Here is a 7,290-nt window from a genome sequence, read left to right as displayed (position 1 = left end):
CAACGGGTACACGCGAAAGAAATTCAATGAATATAATTTTAGAAAGCATGGTATGAACTCAGATTATTTATTTGATGATTAATCATTTATTTTGATCACAAATCTCATTCAACATTATCCTGATGTTGGCAATTCCACTATCCAATAATGTTTTGATCCAATTCATAAATAAATGTTCCTCTTTTATCAACATTAATTTCTTCATTGTTGTGTATTTGGTTTAATAAAATATACTTACTTGTGGAAAATAAATTAATTTAAAATCATTACAATTTCACCTCTAGGGTAATGGTTGCTTCGATGGGGCACTAGGACCTGGTGGAATCCCTGAAGTAGCTTTCCACCTGCTGCAATAGTGGGAGACGCTGTAGTCAAACTGTGTGCTCTTCTTTCTTTATATTTTAATGGTGAATCACGGCTGCCTCCTCCATCACTTTGCAAAATCACGTTCAGGGTTCTTTCTAGCTAGGCGATCTTTCCCGGCTCACTCAATACAGAGAGGCGGCTCGGCTGAATCGTTACTGACACGGCCCCAGGACCAGGACAGTCTGAAGTTTTCTGCACTTCCTAGACTTACTGCTGTTCCTTCCTTCCGCTCGATCTAAGGTACTTCAGCAACTTGCCCTGTTTTGTTTTTTTCTATTTCGTTTTGCAGTTAAAAACAACTTTGGGGTCTCTTTCAATTCCTGATGGACTCATTAAGTTAATCAGACTGAATGCGTATATTAGATGTAAAAGTTCTGACCGAGAGTAAAATGAAACGGAATTGAAGCTGACGGGAGAAGTCGCTTTGTGACTGAATAAATATTTATTGACTGTGAAACTTTTCAAATTTTATTTTAAGGAAGCAGAAATTTGGTAAAATACCAATGTGGTTTCCGTGACGGGATATGTTTCATTCTTTACGGTAGGTCCTTTAAAGTTCCGGAAGAATGACACTCAGGAAACTTTCTTAAATAATTGACTTTGACAAAAGGTTACGGTCTTGAGGCTGATATTAATATGTTTAGTTCGTTCCCCGTGGTTTTGTGCATGACTGTTCCATACATGTGGATGTTAAACTAACATGATACAATGGAAATTGTATGTGTTTGTCTTGTACTGGGTGTGTGAAATTGAGGCTCTCAAAGGGTTAAGATGGCTGCTCCCTTTGAATAATTTAATGTCCAAAGAGTTTTGTTAAACCAGTTGAGATGATTTCAGGGAAGTAAAAGGGGAGAAGTAGACATTAAAATATAAATAAAACATTACAATTTAATGTTACGAAGCGACCAATTTTATTCTCCAGAGTTTGCTTCGAGTTCCTGGCTTCATTAGATTTTGGGAGGGGGAGTGAGGGAGAGTCCTGTTCTCCTTTCAAGAATGTAGAAAGAGATAATTAAAACCATAGATGGACAGATATACCGTCGCAAGTTCTGGGTTTCAGCTTGTCTAAGTTTAAGACGTGATAGATTTTAGTAGGTATATTTTTCCCTGTGATATCTGAATTGGTGCATAGATTGGGTCCTGTAGAACTGAGCCACATCAGTAACTGCAGAGATCAACATCTGGAGTGGGCATCCTGCAGCTGGCCGTGCCTCTGGGCTAAGATGGGGGAAAAGTGTAGCCTTCTGGCTCCTGATGAATATCAAGTGACTATTGTTTTGTGCATAGAGGCGTGAACAGGATCAGGTGTGTTAGTAAATGGCTTGTCAACACTCGGTCTTGGCACACCTGAAAAAATGCCATTTGGTAAAGATCACAGAAGTCAGCCAGTCATTTGTCTCCTGGAGTAGAGAGTTTAAATCAAATACGTAGTTATCTTTGCATGTTTAGGATAAACTTCAGATTTTAAAAATCTCACCATTCCTGCTGTTGGCGTCTATTCTCAGGATTCCTTGGTGTTGCATAATGGCACAGGTTTGCAAAAAGTAACACAATTTCTGTCAGTTATTGGATTGCAATGTGTGATGTGAAATAGAATTTGAAGTGGTACTTGATTGAAATTATGCCATTTACAGTGTTTTATATACACAGTTCAAGGGGAATTAATCCCATGCATGTATGTTGAAAGAAAGGAAAGTGAACAAATAATAACATTTTAAAAATTAAATTTATACTTAAGAAAATATCTTTATCATGTTTTATTACAATCATCCAATACGTCGGGGTATTACCCATGCTGAAACATGTTTATAAAGTAAGGCTTCATTATTCTGACTGATAGGAAGTGCCACTTCCTTAAGGGAAGAGATTGGCCAGGATAACTACTCGGCTCTATCCAAACAAAGCAAGATCTCATCCAGTGCCTCCATTCGAAGGGTATAGTTTCTAACAATATAGCACTATCTTAATATAGCATGGGTGTATCAATCTAAAATGTGTTGTCAATTCTGAAATTAGACTTCAACCAACAACAACCCTCCAACTCAGAAGTTACCTTGAATTACTTGGCTATTGTGAAGTGTAGCCATGACTAATCTGTTGTGATTACAATTAAATATTTGCTGATGGTTTAAATATCACAGCCAGCCAGTTATTATCTTGGGCATGTAGAACAAGTCCATGTCCTACATGTGAGAATCACATTTTATGAATCATTACTATCCTAAATGTTATTCAGAGTTACCAGCCACTCCTTTGATATAGAATTTGTCTTTGTCCTGGAGAACTGATCCAATGCCTCATCTTTAGTACCTTGCAGAAGAGGACAACAGCAAGTGAACTTTAAAAAAAATCATCGGAGTGTAATTGTCAACTTGCTTGACCTTCTGGAGGCACAATGCAGAAATATTAGGAAGTTAGTTGTTCTCACTTTTTAAATAAGCTGAAGATATTTTTGTGTATGGTCGACTGGCATTCCACTATGGTAATTAATCTTGCAAAGTAATTTAATTATTATAATTAATAATGGTGTTTAATTTGTTTTTTAAGCATGTTATTTATGTGTTTTAATATGTTTGTGGTTGCAATCAGGTTTAACAATCTTAATTCAACTTTTCAAAGCTAGACACCCACCAGCTGTAGGCAACTTGTGCAAAACATGTTGAGAGTTTTACTCCATGTATTTGTATGAGTTGCCTATAGTTGGTGGCCGGGCTGTATCCGATCCAGGGTGGTCTTCTGAAGCATTGTTCACGACTGTTTCCAGGCTACTGGTTGTGCTTGACTTGCCTTTTAGGTGCTGGCTCAACAATTGAAACTATTGTAGACCTTTAGAACTTCACCTTGCCAAGCAGAAAACTTGCTTAAAAAGTGGTCAGTAGAAATATAAATGGGCTACAGAGGTTACTGCATTTGGAGGAGCGGAGAGATTCCAAAACTTCACTTAGCATGTAAAATACCTGAATTATATTTTTATACATTTGAAAATTGACAAATGTGCAAATCATGTAATTGTTAGTAATTAACATTAGATTCCTTGAGGGATACAGCATGTAAACAGTCCATGGTTGACGATTAAGCACCCACTTTTATACTAATTCTCTCTATATTCCATCAAATTTCCCCAGACTCTACCATTCACCTATGCACTTGGGGCAATTTACACTGGCTAATTAACCTACTAACCTGCACATTTTCGGAATGTGAGCGGTAACTGGGGCAGAGCCACAAAGTCATGGAGAATGTGCTGTCAGTGTGGATTTTGCACCAGAGGTCAGAATTGAACCTGGGTCTCTGCAACTCTGCATTATTGTGGTTTAGTATTTGTAAGGTGTGGACTTTCCATAGAATGTCCGTAGGTTTATGAGTGGAAGTTTCTGCGCAGCTGGTTTCTGATTTACGAAGGATTCTGCAGAAATGTGCAAATACATTGCCCATGAATTATGAGGTGCTATTCATTCCTGGAATAAATATCTTTCTATTCCTTGGCACATCATTCAAATCAGGCATCATGCAATTAATTGCTTGTTAGAAGTACAATAACTGTTGTGCAGTCACATGTAAGGCCTGTTCTGTGCAGGGAATTATCCCAAAAGTGGAAACAAGGTGAAGGACTAGTGGATCTCAGCATGATAATGGTAATTGTGAGGTGGAATGTTTAACCTTGGGTATTCCTGATCCTTGGAGTGTAAAGGGAGCTTCGACATCTACTGCCGTAACTAAGAATTTGTTAAATGCATGGCAACAACTTCTGTAAATTGGCTGCCCTTTTTAAACTGGTGACTGTTGCCTTTTTATGCTTGGCCGGAGGTAACTGCTGGCACTGATCCTGGCAAATTGCTTACAAGAGAACATGGTATGATACTCATTGTGTCCCCTGCCTGTATCTCAGAAGCTGAAATGTAACAATATGAGACCTTTTATGCAAGTTACTGATGGATGACATTTCCCATGTCAATCAACTGCTCACTTGTTTCTTTTAAATCTGAATGAAAAGACTTTAAGGTCATTTAGTGTATCCAGGAGCCCCCACAGGGAATTGTCAGGGCGGAATAATGTAGATTAGACCTAGTAATCAATAAAGATGGGGGGGGGGGTTGTAAGAAATAAGGAGGAGGAAGAGGGAAATTTAATTATTTTATAAGTTCTTGTTCTTGAGTAAATTGTAGAGTAACTGTAAAGAGCTTGTATCAAAATAGGGTGCTTGTACCCAATGAGATTTTGTCTCATTCGATAACAAACTTGCAGGCAATTTTTTTTTAGACTTGTTAAAGTACAAGAAAGCTCAGTGGCAAAACCAAACATCTGTACATGTGACAGCACCTACAACTTTAAGATGTATGTTTACTGCACTAATTTTCATATCTTCACATATTCAAAGTAGCTGAGTGATGGATAGATTCATTTTATGGTTCTAACTGAACTTGAAAGCAAATGATTGCATTTTGTCATCAGTTATGTGATGTAGCCACTGGCCATGAGTATTGGAATTGGCCATACTTTCAATAAGTAGTGAGGGACGTATAGCCAATTTGGTGATCTGATAAAGCCAAAACCTAGCTGATATTGCACAAAGTTCAACTGCTGAAAGTGTGGCAGGGATGATTCCTTAAAACATGTAATAGTGGTTAATTTAAATAATTTGCAATATAAACTTCAATTGCTCATGGGGGATTGAGTAGTCAAAATAGTTGAGGTTGCAATTGAGAGGCAGCTTGATTGCAGGATTCAGTCTATGATCTCATTCTTCATTTAAGACTTTGCAACACCCACTGTGCTCCTACTGATACTAAAAAATGACACCGTATGTCTCCACAAAGGACGCACTCACAGTCAAATCTGAGTCATTTAGAAGTTTTGTGAATTGAAGAGAAACTTTATTTTCATTATTTTGTATATGATGAAGGGTCTGCATGTTGGGGAATGGAAACAGTGCTGGATCAGGGACAGCATGTGTCAGACATAAAATTTCCGTCCTGTCTCAGAATGGGTTCAACTTCCAACTATTGCAATATATTAGAGTTCCCTGTTTTCTCACTCTAGCTATCCCATGCACCGATTCAAATTTGTGGCAGGTTGATGATATTTTTGCCCTTAGTATTTTTAAATGCAGAAATTATTTTGTCAGAGTCCACAGGTCTACTGGAAATGAATTGATGTACGTCATTAAAATTACCCTTTGACTTCAGTACCCCAAGTTTATTCACTGATGTTTAATTTGCCCAATCTGCCTTTACCTGGTATTGGCAGGCAATGGTTCCTTTTTAGTTGGTCATTACTTTAAGTTGTGCCTCTTGGGGAGGAGAAGAGTTCTCATTTGCCACAAGGAAAAAGCAATAGGATAGTGTTGTAGTGAAATTTACATCATCTATAGCAATCTGTAATAACAATATCCTGAGCTTGTTAAACTGGTGGTAACTTTAAAGACCGAGGAATTAAGGCAACCAATTTCAACAGTGCAATTAACAACATGTCCTAATCACACTGCTGGCTTCAGCTTGCTTTCTAGTCAGAATAACTACCCTGATGAAGGGTTTTGGCCTGAAATGTCAACTCTTCATTCCTCTTCATAGATGCTGCCTGACCTGCTGAGTTCCTCCAGCAATTTGTATGTGTTGCTCTGGATTTCCAGCGTCTGCAGAATCTCTTGTGTTTAGAATAGGTACCCAGGAGCCTCTAGCTAGAGGAGGCTTGTATGGAGCAGAAACACTGGTGCAACCTGTTGAGGCTGTGCTATAAATGTAGGTTTAATTTTTAAGATGGTCAAGAGATAATAGGGTACTTAGCTTTACAATCTTTCTCTCACTCTCCTTTTTCTCCCTCTGTCCCTCTGAATATACCTCTTGCCCATCCTCTGGGTCACCCCCCCCCCCTGTCTTTCTTCCCGGACCTCCTGTCCCATGATCCTCTCGTATCCCCTTTTGCCTATCACCTGTCCAGCTCTTGGCTCTATCCCTCCCCCTCCTGTCTTCTCCTATCATTTTGCATCTCCCCCTCTCCCTCCAGCTTTCAAATCCCTTACTCACTCTTCCTTCAGTTAGACCTGACGAAGGGTCTCGGCCTGAAACGTCGACTGCGCCTCTTCCTATAGATGCTGCTTGGCCTGCTGCGTTCACCAGCAACTTTGATGTATGTTGTTTACAATCTTTAATTAGTTTTCATTACTTTTTAAACTTTGTTACCAGTACTTTCAATTATACCATGCCCAGTATCCAATTATCTCCCTCTAGTTGGAAGATTAACTTGTGAGTCAGTGTCAGTTCAGTAAATGTACAGAATATAACACCACTTTAAAATTTGACTAAATATTCTGAACTGGGTGTGGGGGTGGAGGGCAGCCACGTTCAGTAAGATTGCCCTCATTCCACTACCTCTGATCCCAGCCACGGTGTCAAATGGAAAGACTTCCCTTCCTGCTTTAAACTATTGCCTCTGGAGTTCTGTAAGGACTTTGGCAATGGTATGCACCTCTACTAGATTTAAATATTGCCCTTGGTTGAATGAATTCTTTCTGTTGTAGGCCCGCTTGCCTGTTATTTGGTCTTGGATGAGTGAGTGCCACAAGTTCTGGATGCTTGCCTCTATCCCCCACCCCACGGTACCAGTTACCCTGTCCAAAATGTCTTTCTGTCATCAAACAGAATATTCACAACTTCTATGTCATTCCAACTCATGATCTCAAAATCTCTGAGACATATGGAGATTCTGGTTTGGGACTTTTTTCCCTGCGGTGTAAAAAGTTTATAAAATCATGAGCAGCGCAGATGGAGTGAATGGTCAGTCTTTTTCTAGGATAGGGGAGCCTAAAGCTAGGTTTTAGAGGGATATGGGCCAATGCAGTCTCAGGCAGGCAACTTGGTCGGCATGAACGAGTTGGGCTGAAGGGCCTGTTTCTCTACTAAAACCAAAAGCAGAGTATTGCTGATG

At 39.2% G+C, this 7,290-nt stretch overlaps 1 protein-coding gene across 3 annotated transcripts in view; it reads left to right on the top strand.

The window, feature by feature from the left end:
- The first annotated feature begins 208 nt into the window (after window positions 1–208).
- LOC134340142 (polypeptide N-acetylgalactosaminyltransferase 6-like) overlaps window positions 209–7,290 on the top strand; it is an 82,802-nt gene continuing 75,720 nt past the window's right edge. For 2 of the 3 annotated variants that reach the window (XM_063037036.1, XM_063037034.1), the window contains exon 1: window positions 209–606. The gene's annotated coding sequence lies outside the window, so the exon portion shown is untranslated. Of the gene's footprint in view, window positions 607–844; window positions 908–7,290 lie in introns of all 3 variants that reach the window. The other variant, XM_063037035.1, reaches the window with a different exon arrangement.

This window comes from Mobula hypostoma, chromosome X1, assembly GCF_963921235.1.
Source record: "Mobula hypostoma chromosome X1, sMobHyp1.1, whole genome shotgun sequence".
Lineage (NCBI taxonomy): Eukaryota > Metazoa > Chordata > Chondrichthyes > Myliobatiformes > Myliobatidae > Mobula > Mobula hypostoma.
The sequence above is the reverse complement of the archived record's forward strand: the minus strand, read 5'-3'. Positions and strand labels throughout refer to the sequence as shown.